This window comes from Lycorma delicatula, chromosome 6, assembly GCF_047948215.1.
Source record: "Lycorma delicatula isolate Av1 chromosome 6, ASM4794821v1, whole genome shotgun sequence".
NCBI classification, from domain to species: domain Eukaryota; kingdom Metazoa; phylum Arthropoda; class Insecta; order Hemiptera; family Fulgoridae; genus Lycorma; species Lycorma delicatula.
Window position 1 is genome coordinate 71,844,187 of NC_134460.1, and position 24,084 is coordinate 71,868,270.

The window sequence follows — 24,084 nt, forward strand, 5'->3', positions numbered from 1 at the left end:
ATACAGCAGTATAGTAATGGCGTATAATTAATAAAACAATACTTTATAGAAATATATATATATGTGTGTATGTATGTATGTATGTGTGTGTGTGTGTGTGTGTGTGTGTGTGTGTGTGTGTGTGTGTGTGTGTGTGTGTGTGTGCGTGTTCACACAAATAAATCAGGTTGAATTACAGAGTACCATTCCTCCTCAGTTTTTTTTTGTTAGATGAATAATGTACCATATAAACTCGAGAGCTTGTGAGTGAGTATATAACACAAAATACTTGTTACGTATGAAAAATTCCAAGCCTAACCGAGATTTAAATCCAAAACTTTCCAAATAAAAGATAAGGCGAAAAAATGACAAAACATTTGTTATACTTTCCCGGCATTATCTATTTATTCTTAATAATATTTATTGGCTATATAACGTAAAAATAATGATACGTAAAGAATTTTTTTTAAATCGATATTTTTTTACTTTTTTAGACTTTCCCACCTCCGAAATGACTCACAAGATTTTTTTTTATTTGTCTATGTTAACTATGTTATATGGAAAAACGTAAAACCCATAAAAAACCACCTAAGATTTTTTTTAGAGGGTGGGAGTGAGTTATCATGAAATGTTATTGTAATATCATTATTATTAACTAAACTAAAAAAACGTTTTAAAAAATCGATATTTTTAAACTTTGATCGGTTCCCCCACCTCCAATATGTCCCCAAAATATTTTTTGGTCATTTCCACTATTACGATGCCTAGGAAGACAAAAAAAAATTCGGTTAAAAAAAAATGCAATAATAGAAAGATTTTTTCGATTTTTTGAGAAGAGAAGAATTTGGGAGTACATTTTTTTTTAACGGTAAGATAAGCATGTACGCGTTTAATGTACTGAGCTAAATATAAAGGGTTTATGTTGGCAAAATTTTGAGAAAATTGACTCCAAAAAAAGTATCTATCCTACTCCCTGGAGATAATGACCCCAAATTTTTACCTACAAATTTACTTATATATACACGATTCTCTGTGCCAAATTTCATCAAAATCGGTTTTCCCAGTCAAAAGTCATTAAGGTTCAAACACGCCAACACACGTATGGGCTATGTAACTTTTTTGTTTGTCATCTTATTACTGAAAGAGAGTGTAATCCTGTTGTTACTGTATAAATAAATTAGACTCACAAAGGGAAAAAAAATAAATTCTTAAAATGAAATAAAGATTAAATCAATAATTTATATTAAAAAATAGATAAATATTAAAAAATAAAAAAACTACTGCCAAAAATAAATTGCTGACAAACGTTGCTCTTTAATATAGGTTAATTAAAGAGAGTGCAGGTGGCAATTTTGTATGTAGTATTTGTATATAATATAGTTTTTTTTAAATTCTTTTATGTAAACATAAATATATTTGTTTATTTATATATCCTATGACCCTATGACCTACATAAAGTAGGTAGGTAGGTAGGTAGGTAACATAAAGATTACAAAGCAAGGGTGATACATCTAAATCGGTTCAGTCATTCAGCTGCTACGGTGGAAAAAATATACATACATACATCCTAAATACCTTTACTTTACATTCCTTTACACAATACATTCCTTTTGGGCAGTCGTGTAAAAATTAAAATGGCCCGTTTACAGTTCAAAATGAAGACGAAAATATCCATGAAAATTGGTTTCAAATCCCACCGGTGAAATTATTGCTAAAATTTCATACAGTTAGTTTTACCACCAAATTTCTGAAAGGCCTAAATTTATTGTATTAGAAAAAACTGGATTTAATTTTTACAAATGCATAAAATTATTCTGTTAAGTTTTTTATTCTGTTTTGTTTTTAATAACAATAATTGATTTTTTTATTTTCATAAACTTTATTAGACCAATTTTCTCAGAATTAAATTCTCTACAAGTTTTGATAATAATACTTACGCATTTATTTATTAGTCATTTAACAAAGTTATTTTACTTTTAAAATAAAAATGTATTTGTCTTCACCAAATTTTTGTTTTACTTTATACATTATGAAAACTCCGGGAAATAAAGCTCTGGGATCTGTTTTACTCGATTTTTTTTTAGTTCATAAAACATAAGAAACTATCAAGTTTACCTCTTGTATAACACTTCCTCCTGAATCAGTCTGTATATATATATATATATAAACGCACGAATATTCTGACATATATGAAATAATTAAAACAACCATCAATTAACGCAAATATTTGGCCAACTTCATTTCGAATTTTACTTTCCCAGCGAATATAGTTAGAATAGCTATATTCAAAGAGAAAGTATGGTGATCATATCAAAAATGTAGTATCAGGGTTTTACAGATCTTTATGTTTTAGGGATCAACTTGTCATCTAGCCCAAAAAGCATGTGGATGTTCGTACGTATGTATTACGTACTGGATTTGGCCTTATATCTCAGGATTGACCGAAACGATTTTCTTAAAATTTGGCTCAAATATTTCTATGTATGGGGTTTTGATCATTTTTTTTTAATTCGTTAAGGTGGTGGTTGTATATCAGGAAAAACCAATTTGATTTTCTTCAGACATTTTAGAAAAAATTTAATTAAAGCAAATTTATTAACTATAATACATTTAATATATGCATACTCGTATATATGTTATACGAGCATAAATATAAATTTTCAATAAAATCAACGCCTACCTCTTAAAATTGGAATACTTTTTTTATTCTTTTGCTCTATCTCCGATCGGTTTAAATATTTTGAAAGTTTATACTTCATATGTAGAGCTATCAAGAAATATCTAAAATTTTTCACCACGCAATCCACGCACCTAAAATGCAAAAAGGCTTTTTTAATTTTATTTTTCTTATTTTAGCCTTTTCTGAAAAAAGTGTTAGTTTTAAAGAAAAGTTTCCTTCAGCAGATTTGTTAAGCTTAACCAATATATGAATATTTAAATATATAGGTTAATATTTTATATAACACGTAATTATATTATAATTATAATAATATTATTATTACATAATATAAAAATAATCAGTAGATTAACAAACAAATTTTTGATTTCTTCCAAAGTAAAAAAAAAAACTAAAGGCAAATGGTTTACACAAGTAGAACGTAAGTTAACTGAAGAAATTATAACAGAAAGATAAATTTGAAAAAGAAATTTAAAAGACAAAAATAAAAACTTCCAAGAAGCGCTAAAACGCAAGATCAGGGCTAAACTTTCTGAAAGACGAGGGAAAGAGATATCAGAAAAAATGAAGAGATACTGTGCAGATAGAAAAACAGAAAAATAGGAACAACCACAAATAAATAAATGATCTAACATGTTCCAAGGTGAAATATTCGGAGAAAACAAATTATGTGTAACATAATGTAATAAAAGCTGATATTGTATGACTTGAACGGCGTAGCCGGGAAAATGCAATACTTTGCCAGCTTTTTCTCATAGTGATGATGACGATCATGAACTGATAAAAGTAGCTAGATGTTTCCCAAAAAATAAACCCAGGTACAGACTCATTAGAGTCGCAAGGACACTTCCCTGGGCTGAGTAATACTTGATTGTTGAGCCCGCTTAGGGGAGCAGGAGAAAAAAAGGTACAAATGAGGAATCGTCAATTGAACACAGCATCTTCTTGTCTACGGCCAAAAAAACTGTAAATAAATAATAATTGTTTAATTAATCAGAACCAACAATTAAAATTACTGTCAAATATTAAAGGATTGTAACTATTAATAATATAGACCCTGTTTTAAACAAGATAAAAATTGAATCAACGTTAAATAATATGTGTAAACAGTTAATGATTGCCACTTCATTTGATTTTGTTTAAAGAAAATTTATAAGTGTATAGGATAGGTTAGTTTTTTTTCACAGTGATTAAACTAATTGTGATTAGGGACGGTTGATTTTATTTCTCTGTCCCCCTCACCATTACCCGCCCATCGAGATCATCTACACTCACTCCCTTCTTTTATACCGTATAATATTATGTTTCACCCACTATTAATAACGTATCTCGTATCATCATCAACGATGCGTGATGGTTAGGGCGTAATAATCGACTAAAAAAAAAAAGAAGAAAAACGGAAGCATGGAATTTCCGTTATGTACACATAACCTTATCAACGCATACCAAAATAAATATAAAAAATGACTCAGCATTTTATCTGAGTTTATAAATCAACCAAATATAAAAAAAAGCAACAAAAACACATTTTTTTGTAGATTCAAAATTAAAACGGAGGATTTTATTTTTAAATAAAATATAAAGTTTAAATATTAAAGATATTGTATTTAATTTTTAAATGCATCTTACGATTTATTTCATCTTATCCAGTGGCTAAAGAGGGCGATTAATAATAATTGTTAACAATACGGTGAAATTATATTAATTATTTCATAAATTCGTATAACAGATCAATAATTATTCAGTTTTATGACTCTGAAGAAAATGTAACTAATTCTCTATGTTATACTTTTAGCTTAGTACACCTACTCAGTGTAACCTAAGCTTTTTACATTACATTAGCTTAACCTCTAAATACATTTGCTTTTATGTTTTTTTTTTGTTTTTTTTTATGCTTGTCGGTAACTAACCATAAAAAAATAAATAAATAAACTGCTAACGAAAGTAACTAGACGTTATTATACTTCTGGTAAAATTTTAAAATCAGTGAACCACACACATTTATCCAAAATATTACGTGGGTAGTATTGACCCACAACTCGTCAATATATATTTAGAGGAGAGGTAGAGAAAATTGAAACAAACTCCATAAACAAAAAGATTAACAGATTATCCCGAATAATCAACAAATTTAAGATTAACAAATTTGTAAAATTCTTAAAACCCCAGTAGTATACCTGTACCAAATATTTTATTACATATTCTAATCTCACTACTATAGAGAAAAAACGTACTTTTCATTTGTTCCCAACAATCGCGAAAACTACTGAACCAACCATTACGAAATTTTAACTCTTTCTTTCTTATGCTCTCCGGAATATTTACCACAGTTCAAACTTCACCAGTCTCAATACTCTGTATCATTCGTTCTCAACGTGGGGAATAACGCCCCCTTATGGGCACTAGAAGCCTTCAGGGGGGGCGATAGAAGGCACACTGAAAATTGGGGGCGTTCAAGCGGTTTAGGAAGACGATGGATGAAAAAAAGGGCAAAAATTATGTTTTCCTGATATCTCAAACTAAAATTAAACTAGTACAAAAAATGAAAGGGATACTAGATTTCAATGAATTATTCCAGGACATTTTAAATATGAACATACCAGACTAGGTGTTGGATTCATTTTCAAATGACAACACAGCAGGATCATCCCAGTTAGAAGAAAACCTTATACTAGTAAAACTGAAAACAAACGAAGAAACGAAAACAAAATTCAAGAATGGCTACCAAGAATTTTGGCTGTAAAAGCCAAACCCGCAGCTGTACGCTGGATTATGATCGATTGTTCAACGATTTCGGACAGCACTTCCATTTTCGTTTGTCTGAACGTGGATTTAGTGCTGTGGCAACGTTGCTAACCAAAAAGAGAAATCGGCTGCACGTTACTGAACGCACCCACTTACTGCTGTTTTTAAGTAAATTCGAGCTTGATATTAAAAAATTCGTTAAAACACATCAGATTCATCCTTCACATTAATGTAAGTGTAATTTTTCAATTGAAAGCTTTGTTTTAATTATTGTGTTGTTATATTGAATATGCTATCATTATTGTTTTTATATAACTACATACATACAATTGTAATTTTATTGAAAGCAATTTTAATAAAAATACTTCCTTATATGATTAAATATGCGTTTTTATTGCTCTCATTTAAAATGTAAGTTTCAACTCAGAAATAGGATATGTCACGTTTAAAAACAATAATTGCAATTGCTGTTTTTAAGAGTGCATCTAAAAAACAGCAATAGCAATTATTATTTTTAACAGATGGTAAGTTTAAAATTTTTGGGGCGCTAGAAAATGTTTGATTCTCAATGTGGACGGTGGGCGAAAAAGTGAGAATCAGTGTTCTATATGAATCATTAAAGAAAGTATAAATAAATAACCTAGAACTTCTTTAACTAAATTTAATGTGTCTATATCGATCATTGTCTTTGTCAATACCGACTTCTTCCTACAATAATAATGTAATTTAATATCATTGTCTGTGAAAGATCAATTTGTATTAATATCGTAATATACATAAAAACAAATTATTTTGAAAATAAAAATAAAGGAATAACGTCTGTTTATACATTCAATAAAGTTTTCATGGGTTGAGGAATATTGAATTTCTACATCGCTATCGACTTCTTCAAAAAGCTATTATATGTTTTTTTCTAAATTTGATGTCATTGTCTAATCCAATCCGGTGACAACACGAAGAACTTATCCTTACGCAAGTAAAGTAGCACCATAGATTTTTATATCCTGAACTAAGAAGTTCCATTAGGGTAAGTGACATACATAATCGACATAGATTCGACTTTCAATTTGATATTAATATTTTCATAACGCATAGTTAGGTGAGATCACAGATAGAAAGAATCACTTCTAAGGCTAGAGAAAATGAATTAGACAACATGAATCTACGCCAGAGCGTTCTCAAAGACTTGAAGAATAACGTCAGTACTTCTGCGAGGCCGTGTTCGGCATAGTCTTAATAGCAGGCGATACAGAGTAGTTTCGGAAGCCCGAGTGACGCGGTTGCGATAACGGCGATATCAGTAAGCATGTGTAACTACGAGTAAAAGGTACATCACGAGCATTCCATTGTAGACAGTGGGTAAATGCAAGAAGTTGTTCGGTGAGTTATTGGTTAACAATAGTGAAAGTGATAGTATTCTATTCATTCATAAAATGTAGGGTATTTCTACGATAAACAGTAAAAGTAATATCATTTGCAAAAAATTGAACTTCATGAACTTTTGTAGTGTTATCTTGTTGTTTCTGCAATATCAGGTTCTAGCGGTAATTATCACATCTTTAGTAAATTAGATTGTGTTCTGATTGTTATAATTTAACTATCTTTAAACAAATCTTGCCCTTTTTATTTGAATTACTAGTTGCCATATTTTTATTATAATTATTAATTTAATTTTCTATGTTTTTAGAGTAATAAATTATATTTATAAGAAATCTCTAATTCGTTGGTCTCTCAACATCCTGGTCGAACCGCGAACACGCGACAAAATTTAACCACTGCAATGTCAAAAAATTAAATGATGAAACTGGCTTTACTGTTTTGGAATTAAAGTAGTTCAGAATAACTTTAATATCCTTCTGATTTGATTAAAATTTTGATTTTGGGAACACGTCATTTATCTAAATATTTTATTTCATCCAGTAAGTTATGAATATCGATAACTCTGGGAACAACAGCCCATAGATAATAACTAACAAACTATTTATAATTATTGAAGTTCTGTACACATATAGCGCGGGCAAAGTCGCGGCGGGGGAATCTAGTTGTATTATAAACTAACTGAAATAAAACAGATGGAATTGTCCATCATTTTATGGTAGTTTAAAAATTCAGATATGTATAATTTTGTATTATAACAGGACCTAAGTCAAACTCCACGTGTAGGTGTAGGCATGATGAGTTTTCAAGTTAATAATAATAATTATACTCGAGATAAAATTGACGTAAATTAGTCTTTGAAGTTCAATTCTGGCACAATGTGTAGATTAGTTTATCAGGCCCTAAATACGAAGTATCTACTACAATCGTGCAAATAGTCTAATTTGTAGCAGTATAGTTTAACTCAAAAACGTGATAATTTTCATATAAATGAAATATTTTAACCAGAATTTTTTTTAAATGGTACACTATAAAGTTCACAATAAAATATATATCACTTTAATGAACAATAAATTTTAATAAATTTAAAATTATATTTGACATATAATAAGTTCTCATAAGCAAACCGATATGTCAGTTTGATGCACATAAGATTTAAGAATTATGTTCTTGTCTCTTTTTATTTATTCTCATAAATTTTTCAGTGATATAAATGCATGTAGTATTATTACATTATCACATCTATCTCTGAAAATATTATTAATTTCACCTTTCAAATAACACCAATAATTTGATGACTTTTTTTTTTTTTTTTTTTTTTTTTTTTTTTTTTTTTCCTGTTTAGCCTCCGGTAACTACCGTTTTTAGATAATACTTCAGAGGATGAGTGAGGATGATATGTATGAGTGTAAATGAAGTGTGGTCTTGTACATTCTCAGTTCGACCAATCCTGAGATGTGTGGTTAATTGAAACCCAACCACCAAAGAACACCGGTATCCACGATCTAGCATTCAAATCCATGTAAAAATAACTGGCTTTACAAGGACTTGAACGCTGGAACTCTCGGCTTCCAAATCAGCTGATTTGGGAAGACGCGTTCACCACTAGACCAACCCGGTGGGTTAATTTGATGACTTAGATATTATTAATGTTACCTTACAATCCTAATTTACTGATTGGTAAATTATTGAATTAAGTAAAAAAAAAAAAAACAATCCAATAGATTTTTAAAGAAAAATTAAAATTAGAAAGATGATTATACGTAACCAGTCTACGTCATATGGAGCCATACCGTTAACGTTTTCCAGGATCAGTTATACTCAACTTGCCTTAAATCAGTAAAGATCGTTACAGTTAGTAATAAGTTATATTCGATTTTTTTTTTTTTTTTTTTTTTTTTTAGTAAACATTGCTTTTTACGAGTACAGGTATCTAGCTACTGATCTGCTGACCCGAAATACATATTAAATTTATACACACTACTGTATAATTCCTGAGATATAACTATCTGAACGAACGTGAAGATAGTTAAGTTTCTCATCTCATTAAGACGCTAAAAAATAATTTTATTTATCTTATATCTAGTATACAACTTTCTAAACAAATTGACAAAGGATATACCATTAAAAAGTAGCGTGTATTCCACATGCATTACGAAGGTTCAATTAAATTCAAATTCTCGTTTATTTGATGTTTTTAACTGATAATTTTAATAAAAAAAAGTATAATCACTAAAAAATAATGTCATCTTTTAAAATTGATAGCTAATTGCATAAAGTTGATTCTCTGTGAGAAACAAAAAAATATGGCTAATGAATAAGCAAAAAATACTAACAAATTATTTCTTTTCTCTCTAGATAGCGCTACAGCAGAACTATAACACTAGAAGGAAAAAGTATTGTAAACGGTCCAATTTGGATATATGCGGTTTTCACCAGATCTTGACGTTTTGACACCTAAGGAACCCAAAAAACCTGAAGGAAATTTTCCGGATGTTAATCTTTGTATGTACGTGTGTTCGGTGTTGACCTCTTATATAACCTTACTACCTTCTTTTTTTCTATTTAGCCTGTGGAACCACCGTAAGGTATTACTTCAGAGGATGAAATGTATGAATGTAAATGGTGTATTCTTGTACAGTCTCAGGTCTCCTGAGAGGTGTGGTTAATTGAAACCCAACCGCCAAAGAATATCGGTAACCACAATCTAGTTACTAGGATTACTTCTTACTAGGATTTGAACCTTTGCATTGTCGACTTCGAAATCAGCTGATTTGCTATGACGAGTTAACCACTATACCAGTCCGGTGGCACCTTACTACCTTAAATTACCTTATATAACTAATGGACTAATTTTGACCAAACTTGGTAAGATTACTTCTATATATTGGGCATTTTTGTCATTAAATTTTCAACATACTTGTAAAAGGTCTAAGGGTGAGGTTGTAGAGCAAGGTCACCCTCAGTATCTCGAGATTTCGCCTAATTAAGGTTATATTTTTCTTAGGCACATTTGTTAACAATTAAAATATAACAATATCTGCAAATTTTTTTTTTGCAAAATCGCACCCTTACCGCAAAAAGTGCTGTTGTAGTCGTCTCCTATGTTGTGACGTCACAGATGAGCGATAGAATTAAATAAATGAATAATACTTAATATGTAAAAAAGTAACTCGGTCTGGCTGGGTCTTGAGCTTAATCGCCAGGTTTACTCGGTACCTGGTGCGTTATTCCTCGTGTCTGGCACCACGCGCCCACCATACAAGTGAAATCTGTTCTGTGAAAGTTATGAAATTACATTAGTTTCGTTAACGCCGACCATTACCACTAGTACCACACACCTGTGCGAATTAAATACGGTATGACCGCGCGCTTTAGTTAGAATCATTGAATTAAATAAACAAAAAAAATATATTTAAATAAAACTATAATTATTTTAAATTGTGTGTGTATATGTGCGTAAGCCGTGCATCAGGAACAACCCACAGTTGTCAGCCTTTTTTTCCAAATCTTACAAAAACGATTAAATTTACTCATCGTCAGTGTTTTTATTAAATTTTAGTGTATTTTTTTATTGTAAAATTAATATTTTTCTTTTACGATATTTTTATATGATAAAATATATATTTCGTGCGATATTTTTTGCCTATTAGTAAAAAAATATATGTAATTTTCTACAATAGAAAAGGTCAATACATGGTTATTTACAGCTTTTATTGCTAGTATTGTAATAAAAATTACTATTATTAAGTATTTATTTTTAACCAGATTTAATTTAAATAAAACAAAATATGAATCATTCTATTGTGAATATTCTTGAAAAATAGAATGAAACTCAATATTAACTGTAATGAATCCAGGTTTTCCCGCGGTAACGTAGGGGTGGTTTACCATCCCTATAATTGATTTACATCTTTTGTTCTAAATATTTAAAAAATATATATCATCGTATATATTTATTTACCTTTTATTTACAGTAATTCTAACTTAAAAACGTGGAAACAAATATTAATCATTCTAATTTCAATAAAAAAACATTTCACCTAAAATAAAATAAGATATCTGGTTATCAATATATATTGTGACAGCTAATAAATATATATATATAAAATTTTTAATAGATGTATATTTTTCTTCACTTTAAAGTACTAATTAACAAATTCTAACATGATGTGTTTAATTTAAAAATCCTAACGAATATAAAAAGACAGATCGATCTATAATTTTTTGATTCCCTTGTTGAGACTTTACGAATCAGTTTGAAATAGTCAAGTGAATATAAAAAGACAGATCTATAATTTTTTGATTCCCTTGTTGAGACTTTACGAATCAGTTTGAAATAGTCAAGTATCTTTTAAATAAAATAATAACATTGATTTTACAAATAATATTAAATACAAATTTATTTCACTCGGTTTTGTGTTGGTAGTTTTAAAATAAAAATATATTTAGCTATGAATAAATTTTTCTCTCAATAGACCGATCCACCACTGTAAATATCAGTTTTACTCCTTTTACACCAATTGTTAAAAATCGATGTATATAATATTTAGTTTTTGACAATTATTTTTTTTTTAAACGATCCGTGAACGTTTTTTCTTCTATGTCTATAACCGTTTATCTTATCTCAGTTTATATAGTTTGTTCATCGACTAATTTATCAATAAAATCAATTACTTGTGAAATTTAATCGAAGGAACTTCAAAGGATAAATTATTTAAAAACTACTACCATGCATTAAGTTGTAATCAGAAGCAACTTTTTTTTATGATTAATTCACCATATCAGCTCCAATTTTGTAAACGGGAATATGAAATGGAAATTTTGTACGTAAGAAAATGACACGCCTGACCGGGATTCGAACTCGGGACCTCCGTATGAAAGGCCGAGACGCTACCACTCCAATTTTTATGAAGAGGATTTTCCTGTTGTGAACAAAATGAGTCACTGTAAATAACCAATAACATTATTTCTACGTTCCCTAAAAACAAAAATAATCTCTAGGAATAGATATTTTAATATCGTACTAAAGTAAGCCGTAATTATATATATATCTTATAGTTTATTTAAATTTTAACTAAGAATTGAAGCATCATCGAAAATTCCATTATTAACCACAAGTTGATTAAGTTAATTAACATATTATTACTGTTAACTTATCACTAATTATAATATAAGAAACTCATGTTTTATTAATTAATCTTTAAAAAAGTACGTAAATTTAATTATAAATTTAAATTAATTAAACTTTATTTAATCTTTAATGAAAAACTTCTCTTAAAGTTTCACAATGTTTTGTTGCTGATTTCTGACCGGCGGCCAAACAACGCATCAGTAGGCAAACAGGAAGTTGCAACACAAAGTTTAATTTGGTTGAAACTTTGTTTTAACATGAGATCTAACAGAATACTTTTTTAAAGTAAATACTTTCATTATGCAACGACCCTTTAAAATTAAAAATTATTACTTAGAAATTTCCGTTTTTAAGCCGGTACTGAAAAAGGGTAAATAAGAAAAAACTTAATGAATAAAGACATAAAAAAAATAATTTAAAAAATGTTGAATACAGTCTTGTTTATCATACTTGATTTCAATTTTTAAATACAACCGTATGCTAATTTTAAGAATTTTCCGCTCGCGATCAATACAGATTAAAAAAATGAAATCCCCATTGTATGAATTAACAACTTTACGTTTCTTTTAGGACAATGCTAATAAAAAAAAAAGTATTATTTTTGCCAAAAACATGTAAAAAAAGAACATCTTATTAAGTTAATAATTAAATGTCAATTTAATTTACATTCAAACAAAATTAACTTTTTAATTCTGTTTACTAAAATGCTTTAGAACAATTATAATTGTTCGTCTATTTTATTAGATAAAGATAACAAATATTATGATAAAATTTATTGGAAAAGATTCGGAACACAATTCTTAAAAGAAACCACATCATTGCAGCCAGTACGACTCTGCAGACTTACTAATGTATCATCGAATACTGTGATCATTAATCAAATAGGAACTTAATTTATTCTAAAAAAAAAAAACTAAAATAAATCCAAATTTAGAAATTAAACCAATGTTTATATAAATCAAATAAGTTTTTATTTAAAGATTCACTTATACTCTTTCAAGTTTGTCTTTTTTTCCCTTGTACATATCAATTCAATAACAAACAACATTTTTTTAAATTATGTTACAATAGTATAAAACATATTTAGAAATAAAAAAATTTAGCAGTACAAGAAGTAATAGATTTTTTCATTTTCTTTTTTAGTTTAAGGAAAATTAAAATCTAAGTAAACCTGGCCCTTGTAATGCATCCCGGACCCAAACTAAGAAGCCATTTTTTTTCATTACTATCAAAAAAGTTACACATTATTTTTTCAATATTTTTAAGCAATCCTTTTTTTAAAATTTATTATACTTTTTTCTCTTTTTTTTACTATACTGCCCCCACCGAATAAGGAAACCCCCAAAAAAATCTTTATTTGAAATTTTGATGCTTAAATCTTATTTTGGTAATCAAACAATAAAAATTGATACAATAATGCTTCATTGATACGGGGCCCAAAAATTGTAAAAAATTCAATTTTTTTGTTTATATTTAAATGTTTAATAGTAAAATAAGTAAAACTTTTAACTATTGATTGTAAAGGCTTTCCGGCATTTTGCAATGAAATTACTTGACCGGCATAGCCGGGAAATTTTATTTTAATTTCAAATTAGATAAATTAAAGAAATGGAAAGTGGTCTAATTTTTCATTTTACAAAGAAAAAGTTCAAACGTTTCAATAAAATTTGATGAATTAAATCTGCAATTAATTATTTCCTTACATAAACGAAGTTGATATCGATGTAAAAACAATTTATAAGGACTGAAAAAAATATTACCAAGCCTTTTACTGAAAAATACCAAAGCTGTACTATTACAAAAGTTTTTTTACTTCCTTGTACGAAGTAAAGGAAGTATTGTAATTGGTAAAAATTTTAGTTTTCAGATTTCAACGGAAACATCCATCTTCACCATCACTAGATCTATTTTGACTAGTTCGGTATGATGTCTGTACGTACGTTTGTACGTATCTCGCATAATTCAAAAAATATTAGCCGTAGGATGTTGAAATTTTGGATTTAGGTCGGTTGTAACATATAGTTGGGCACCCTCCCTTTTGATTGCAGTCGACTGAACCAAAAGTGTCCATAAAAGCCAAAAATCACAAAAAATTTGGATTTTAGACTTTTTCTTAACTGCAGTAATAAGACCTCATTGAGAGATTTTCAACAATATATCATAAGTAGTACTTATTTTCATTGGATCCAGACTTACAGCTAAATAAAATTTTAATTAATGAAATATTTGGATTTTACAAGGAAATATTCGGTTCGAATCAGACATCTCCTTTTTTTAAATTTATTAACTTTTTTTTAAATTTAAATTTATTGATTTATTAATAATTATTAACCCATGAATATAAAAAAAATTACAATAAATAATAATTCCATAATAACAAGAAAAATGAAGTAATTAGTGAAATAAAATTTTATGTACTTTTAAAAATGTGTATATGTATTTTAATAAGCATTATTACGTATGTGTATATGTAATAAATAGATTTGGTGAAACATCTGATTATTTAATATTAATTGAAAATTATAATTCAGAATCGTATTATTTTTGGATTTTCTAGTTTAATTTTGTCTAATTATTCTGGAATTTCTGTTTAATTTTATCTAAATTAAAGTTAACTACAGAGTGACTGAAAAATACCCTTCACAAAAACAATATATAAGACAATCTTTAATAAATGCACAATATTTTTATCTTTTAGTTCATTAGGATCGTATCTCACTTTCAAATGAAATAAGTTTAAATGGAAAGTGCAGAAAAAAAATGTGTATATAAAATGTAATAAGCGCACAAGGAAGTATGTGATGTTTACATAAGATTTTTATTTTAGTTAATTAAATAATTAGTTAAAAACAAAACTTCCATGATTGTTTAGCCAAGTGAATTATAACTAACTAACTTCGCTGTGTAATATGGTTTTAAATAGATACTAAAATAAAAAATAATATTTCTTTAAAAAAATTAAAACATAATATTTGTTTATATACATATTTAATGAAGTATTTCAATAAACAGATATACAATCAGTCAAATAACAAATTTATCCAAATCAATATTAACTTTAAACGTACAAATGTTATAAACGCATGGTATCAAAAGAAAATAACATTCAGTAATCTTGTACTACGGCTAGTCAAGAGGGAGAAAATATTAGATTATAAGTTGCATGTCTTAAGAACACGAAATAGAAGAGAAAGTTGATGGGGTAACAACAACCCCGTGGGAATATCACTGTGTTATAAAAGAGGAGCATCATCTAAACATTCCCTCCAACTATATTTTAACTATCACGCAACCCTCATAAAATGATTACTCAAAACCTTTTGTATACTATATCATATAACTTCAAATTTGATAAAACTTGAAATTTTTTCAGCTTATAAAATAGATATCAAGCAGGGTTAATACTGGTTTAAAAAATTTTTTTTTTAAAAATCAAAATTTCTTTTAGTTGGAAAACAATGATGTATACGGTTTATTATTTTTGTTTTTAATTCTTCACGTTCCGAGAGTCACTCGCTCAATTTAAGATAAATCATTTTATTCATCTCTTTAATGGAACTAGGTACAGTATAAGTGGAGTTACACCGACATAAGCAAATATATCACTCAAAAATATTACTCTCTTTTTGACTCGATTAGACTCTTTTTATTTAACAATAAAAAGATTCTAAAATTTTCTTACGTAAAGCGTAATGAGACAAATTTCAAAGATTCTGATAAAATTCCCTTTCAATAATACGAGTAAATATGGATTGAGAAGTAAAATTTTTATGAATAATAGAGGAAATCACATTATAATAAAATTACTGACTTAGGTAATAAAAATGAAACATTAAAAAAAAATCTAATATATAAATGCGAAAGTTTGTGGCAGGTTTTGTCTGTCCGTTTGCAACAGCATCACGCGAGAACCAACCGACCGATTAGTTTCTCATTTTCAGAATACATTCATGTTATCCCAGGAAAGGTTTTAAGGTATAGATCGAGATCCTAATCCCTTTGGGGATGAAGTTGTGATGTTTTTCTCATCAAAAGTCTCTGTACTTTAGTTACTACAGCTCTGTATTTTGTAATTTAGTTACTTTTTTAGGTATTTTTAAAGTTTCTGTACTTTGATTGTTATTTATCAGTATTATTATCACAACCGTGAAAATAACTAACAAGCGAGGATCCAGGAGGCAGAGCCCCTGGCTAAACGGGAAGTAAACAACATACAAGTACCGCAAGTACTGCAACAACCTGAAGAACCTGACCAGCTAGAAAACAATAAAATTGGTCATTACCTTATTTCTTTTTAAATACGGCCCTGGAGTGAACCAATGTTTTTACTATATATGTTTTCTGCCGCTTAAATTATGCACAATATAGAACTGCAGTCATCTCTACAAAATTAAATAAATAAGGTACACCGGAAATAATGTTAGATAAAAACTAAAATAATTGTAATAAAATATTACTTCCTACAGTACGTTAAAAAAAATGCAAAAGATTTTCAAAATGAAATTCGTTATTGATATACTTACAAAATATTGTATGGTACGGGTTCTATTTTTTTTTTTTTTTTTTATTAAAAAATACTTAAATAAAAATGTTTTTTAACTGTATCTGTTATTATTAGCCCTTGTTTTTTTTTCGAGTTTATTTTAAATAAAACTTTATTTTGGAATCTAGTTCTCTATGAAATTATAATGTCATAAATTAATGTTACATGCTTTTTATTTGTACATTCAACATTGTATTTTTACTTAATAAAAAAAATAAATAAATAAAATAACTGGTTATTGAAATTAAGTGAAAACCATTGACTATAAATAGAAAAAACTGACAACAAATTTGCAATACTTTCCTGGCAGTGATTATTCATTCATAGCGGCAAAATATTGAAAATAAACCAAGAAAAAGCTGACAACACAGTTGTAGGACTTTCCCGTCACGAGGTTTTTTTCTAATGCACGGCTTACACACACAAACACAATTTAAAATATTTATCATTTTGTTAAACTATAATAGTTTCTGTTTATTTAATTCAATGATTCTAACTAAAACGCGCGCGCACCGAATATCATTCGCGCGGTTGACCGGGATTCGAGCCCGGGACCACTAGCGGGCACTTGTAATACCTTTTTACACATTAAATATTATTCATTTATTTAATTCTACCACTCACCTGCGACGTCGCAACATAGCAGACTACAGCAGCTGTACGTCAGTGCTACACTAGCGCTCCTTGTGGTGAGAGGTGAGAGGGTTATAATGACACATTATATCCACGTAGCCATTAGTTTATTTTGAGCATTTTTTAGAATAGGGGTGCGATTTTGCAAAAAAATTTGGAAATTTTTTTTTATTGTTAACAAATGTGCCTAAGAAAAATAAGACCTTAATTATGCGACATTTCGAGATACTGAGGGTGACGTTGCTCTATAGCCTCATCCCCTTGACGTTTTAAGTTAAAAATTTAATGGCACCAATGCCCATATATAATCTGCCCAAGTTTGATCAAAATCGGTCGAGTAGTTCTAGAGATATAAGGTGATTTAGAGTGGGACACCGAACACACACGTACATACGAACATCCAGAAAATTTCCATCCGGTTTATTGGTCCCTTAGGTGTCAAAACGTAAAGATCCGGTAAAATCTGAAATTCCCAAATTGGACCGATTACAGTACTTTCCCTTCTAAAGCTATAACTACGCTATAGCGCTAGACGGGTAAGTAAAAGTTTTTTTTTAAAAATCGATATTTTTTAACTTTGATCGGCTCCCCCACCCCAATATTGCTTCCAAAGTATATTTTTTGTGGGTCACATGCATTAAAACTATGCCTAGGAAGACAGAAAAAAACCGTTTAAAAAATATGCAATGAATAAAAATATAGCTTTTTTCAATTTTTGCGGAAGGGAATTTTTTGGAGCAATTTTTTTTTTTTAAATGGTAAGATAAGCATTTACGCATGTATTGAGCTTAACATAATAAAGTGGCGTTATGTTTGCAAAATTTTGATAAAACTGATCCCAATAAACTATTTACTCCCACCCACTGGAAATATTGATTATTGGAGATATTGAAACTTTTACCAACAAATTGCCCCATATACAGGAGTCTGCACAAATTTCATCAAAATCGGTTTATCCAGTCAAAATTTATTAAGCTTCAATTACGCCGATGCACGTGCATACGTGTACAATGCGTACGATGAAAATAAAAGCTTGTTTGCACGAGGCAGACAGTTGCTGTGCAGGGCATTATATTACTCATTTCTCGTAACATCACTCATTTCAGAAACCGAGATTTTTGCAATGCAATGGACTTAACAGTTTCCGTAGATATCAAAAATTCTTTCCACAATTAAAATTTATTATCATGTTTTTTAATTTTAGATATTAATTTCTTTAAAAATATTTAGCGTACTTTTATATATTTCTTACCGTAGACAGTACAAAAACGAATAGTTAATACTTGTATTACTAGAATATTATTGCACTCCCTCCATCAAGTGAGTCATGAACTAAATGAATACATTATACGATAAACGTTACCAAAATATTTCATTTGAGTAATATTTATATACATTTATTGTAATGGTTATTAATATTGTTTATGATGTTTATAGTAATAAACATCATCATTGAATATAGGCCTATTCCCTACATAATTTATTAGCAGTATATAGTATAAGTTTTCATCTTTATTCATTTTACTAATTTATTTAATTTTATCCATTTTATTTATTTTTCCTCAGTTGATTTTGTAATATATTACATTAAAAATGGTGTGTTATTACTACCAACATATATTTTTAGAGCCGACCATACTATCTCCATCAGATTTAAATCGGGATGGTAAGGTGGAAGTCGCAAACCTGACGCCCGTGATTTTGTAATAGTTTATAAAAATGGTATTTTTTTAAATTTCTATGTGCTTTAATTACGTCATACAATTATTGTTTTAAAATTGGTTTATTAAATATTGTTCTTTTCTAGCCAATTAATCATGCCACTTTTCCCATTATTTTATTTAGAGGCTTCTCTAAAAGCGCATTATAGATAACAACCACTGAATGTGGGGAGGGACAGACCAGGAATTAATTTTCCAGAAGCCCACTTCATGAAATTGTTGTTGTTGACGCTGTCATGATAGTCATCGCTTTTGAACTCGTTTTACAAGTTAACATCGCGTTCGGAATGAATACCATTTCTCCTCCAGCGTGGATTGTGATTAACCGAACTCCTTTTTTTAAGCGGCACTTTTACTCATGCGCTACTGTCATCCGACCACGATTTTGTCGTTGAATGGAAAATTAAAATATATGATTCTTCCAAATAAACAATCGAAGAATTTTCTTTTCTGCAATCGGTCATTTATCTTAAATGCTCTATCCTCTTCCACCGGTGTCTTCTTTCTCAAACAAATTTTCCTGTTATTATCAGTTTCACACTATTTAAACACTACTCTTTCAGAACAGCTGCTAGTGTAGTTCTAGAATCTTTAAATTGAACTCTTTTTTGGAGTTCTTCACGTAATTTATTTCATGTAGGCAGTCCATTATGTTTTGCATGAAACTCGTTAACGAGTTACAATGAGTTGATCAATGTGTCTTACAACGCATTGATCAAAGTTTTCTAATCCACTAACTTGGTTTTAAACGTTGTTTATTTATACTTTTTTAATGTGCTGAACGAGTACGACAGCGAATTAGATTTAAGAAGATCCTGGTTTTCTTTATGGAGTTTTTGAATTTGTGATCTTGAAAGCTGCAACTGCAGCGGTTTTTTCTTTATATTTTTGAAAGCGTATTAAATGTTTGACATCTAATTTTCCTAACTTTATAGCTTTTTCAAAAAATATTATACATTATTAACTATTTCACGAGTTTAACTACGGAGCTTTTTATTCTATTCATAAACAACGCTTACAATAAATGTTATCTTAAATTTGTTCAGGGATTCCACCCACCCACCACCCAAAAAAATACCACTTAACCACCGCCACCAACCACCCACTATGCGTTCACCAACCGCCCATTATCAATCACCATCCTCTCACCGAAATAAAAAAATTGAAAAAAGAAACTTTAACAAGTTATTTGTTTTTCAAAACAAATTATTTCAACAAGTAAAATTCTTAGTTAAGGGGTCTTAACTAAGAATTTTACCACCCACTATTCGTCAATAATCCATTTTCTAATGAATTTTTTATGAAGTTATTTTTTTATTCTTTTTTTTTGTTGATTAAGTATCATTTTATGATATTTAGGTAGATAGATTTATATTTTGCCATTGCAAAAAAATAAATCACTGACAAAAAACATACGAATTCATTAATACACACAAAACATTAAGTAACACGCTCACACATTACAGAGGAGAAACAACTATACCAATCGTATCGGGACCCGCCAAGAATTGAACTAAATCAGTTTACTGAAAATGAAAAGTAAACATTAGTATTGAATTATTATAATGTATATAATATCTAAAGCTAGGTCTGTAATAAGCTATGGCACACCCTCCACTGCTCTTAACAGAACTCAGCGACTTCTCCTCTCACCAGCAGCCAGTGTAGTGTATTTCAAAGTCACATCAATTAATTTGCAATGTCTTGCATCGTTATCTAATTATGACGTTACTATTATAGTAACTAAATATGTTACGGTAATTTATTATTACAAATAAAATTGTTATTTTATTCAAAATGTATATAAAGTAATTTATTTATTCCTTGAAAGTATATGTTTTTTTTCAAGCATGTTAGACTACATTTTGTTGTAAATAAACAGTAACAATGATGTAATACAAAAATATGTGAAATGGGTTGTTTATTTATTATAGGCTATAATATTATGATTTTCTTCTACTTGGCGTATATATTTAGGAAAATTATTTCTAAATAGCACGTACACATCAATAACTAATATTCTTTTGTGGTTTGTAAGCCTGTAAAACTACAAAATAAAAATATTAAATTGTATAAAAAAAAATACATAAATAAATAAAGTGTTAAAGAAATATGGGTAAAAGTAATATAATTACAATCATTATTAAATTTATTATAAAAAGAAATTATGAATTCTACAGAGATATTAAGTTCGTATTATAATAAACGTAAAATTAAAACGTTAATTCCTACTATATTTTATAAATGTAAAACATAAAATGAATTCAAACAAAATAATTTATATAGTAGCTCAAATAAATAAAAACAGTACAATAAATAAAAAAACAGATAAAATAAATAAAATAATTAAACGAAAAATTTAAATAAATAATAGCAAAACTAAATGAATACGGTAGAATAAACAATTATAAAAAATAAAAATAATAATAAATACAAGTCTGTATCATTTTGAGACCTGCCTTTTGTCGCAACCAATAGCACCTGTTACGCATGCCTGGTTATAGGAGTAGTGTAGAGGAGGCAACTAGAGACAATTTGTAGGGGGGGGGGGGACCCGCCATTTGATTTTACATGCACTATAGTCAACAATGCGGTACTAAGATTATTTAGCTATTCTATCAATACGTATAAAATGACTAAGCTATTAATAAGCCGGCCTCCGTGGCGCAAATGGTAGCGTCTCGGTCTTTCATCCGGAGATCCCGGATTCGAATTCCGGTCAGGTATAGAATTTTCACACATGCTACAAGTCATTCATCTGATTCTCTAAATCAATACCTAACGATGGTTCCGAATGTTAAACAAAAAAAGGTATTAATAAATTATTATAATTTAGGCTTATTATTTATTGATGATTTTTATTACTATAGACATAAAAAATACTAATACCCGTTACAACAAATGCATATATACAAAACTCAAATGAAATATTTTGATAACATTTATTCACATAAAATGGTCAATCATTTTATGACTTGCTTAATGAAGAGAGCGAATAATATTCTAATAATATAAGTATAAGCTACTCGTTTTTGTTTTTTAGAACACTTGTAAAGAAATTAGAATACACAAGTATTCTAAAAAATTTTAAACAAATTATTGTCTGAATTAAACAAAATTATGATAAATTTTAATTGTGAAAAGAAGTTTTGGTATTTATGAAAATAGTTAAACACACTGCATTGCATAATACTCGGTTTCTGAATGAATCTAATGTTAAGAGAAAAGAGTAATATAATGCCTTGCATAGCGACTGTCTGTCACGTGCAAGCAAGCTTTTATTTTCATCTTACGCACTGTAAATACGTACATACGAAAATTTTAGAAAACTTCAAAGCTACGGGATCATTAACATATTTTAGACATAAAAATCATAAGCATTATTGCTTATAATTATAGATATAAATTAACCAAACTTAACTTATGCTCGCTTCGCCCGCTATCTCGACTAATTAACACTAATGTTATGATTATTTAAATAATAAATAATTGCAATAATTACTAAGTTTATCATTTAAATACTCAAAACATTACAGTGTAAATTATTCAAGGTTAGCGAGCGAAGCGAGCGTAGGTTAAATTTGGTAAAATTATATTTATACCTATTACAAAAAAAAATCATAACCGCGACCCGGCTGCTGGGGCAGGGTCCGGGAACGGCATAGCCGGGCCCGGTGTCCCTGGCCTTAGCGTTAGAAGCTGTGTCCCTGGTTAGAGTAGTACTTGATTGTTAAGCCGGCCCAGGGGAGCAGGAGAACACAAAAAAATTATATTTATAAAATAAATACATATAAATGGTTATAAAAATGGTAATATGATGGTTATATCGAGTGATATTAACAACAAACCAAAAGTTTGCAAATTTATTGGCTGACGGGCTAATACCTAAGTACAAAAATATACATTAATGTACATTTTTTACTTCCTTGTACGAACTAAAGGAAGTATTGTTATCGCGAATAATCTCGGTTTTCAGATTTCAACGGAAATATCGATTTTGACTATATCCCTAAATCCATTTTGACTAGTTTCGATGTGACATCTGTACGTAAGTACGTACGTACGTATCTCGCGTAACTCAAAAACGATTACAACAACCAGAAAAGGTTGTTGAAATTTTGGATTTAGGACTGTTGTAACTAGTTGTGCACCTTCCCTTTTGATTGCAATCGACTGGACCAAAAGTGTCCAAAAAAGCCCGAACTCCAAAAAACTTGGATTTTGGACTTTTTCTTAACTGCATTAATAAACCGTTATTGAGAGCTTTTCAACGATGTATCATAAGTGGTAATTATTTTCACTGGTTCCAGAGTTAGAGCCAAATAAATTTTATTTTAATGAAATATTCCGATCTTTCAAGGGGAAGACACATCAGTTCGAATTCGACTTGGATTCGAAATGAAAAAATCTTCTTTTTTTTAAATTTAAATATATTGATTTATTAACAATTATTAACTTGTGATGGTAAAAAAGTTTTACAATAATTAAGAATTTAATAATGACAATAAAAAATATCAGATATTAAAATTTACATAAGATATGTAAATATTAAAAAATAATTTCATATTATTAAATAATTACATTAAAAATTTTATGTACTTTTCATTTAAAAAAAAAATAGTGTATATGTAATTTAATAGGCGTTCAAGGAAGACATGTGTGTCCATATCAGATTTTTGAATTAAGTATATTAGAAAGAAATAACACCTTAAAATTCATATTTAAATTAAAAAAAAGAAAATATTGCTTAGAGCAATCCACAGAATGTCTGCCAATTATAAAGAAGAAAATGAAAGATATAAATTAAAATTAAAAACGAGTAGTTACCATTTAAAATTGGATATTTCTGCAACTTACGTACTAAAAAAAGTCTATTCATTACGATAAAGAAAGAAAAAAATTAAATATTTTTCTGGAATCTGCAGCAATAAATATAAATTGTACAATATAAAGTGTAAATTATAATTTTCTTCAACACGATTATATTTCATACGAAGCTGCGACACTGTATGCTAAAAAAGGAATATAAATTTATTGCTGTAAGTCTCCGATTTCTTTTTATCTTTTTTGTAGCGACATGAGTCACAAAAATTCAAAATGATTCACAATAAACTGAGTCATAAGCTTTACTGGAAGAAATCCATGTGTAGTAGTCTGCGATATAAATATTGTACAGTATATAGGTACTATCGATTTTTACATACATGTATAAATAGCACGTCAGAATAAAGTGATTTATTAATGCTAATTATAATAAATTTCTGTATAATGTAAT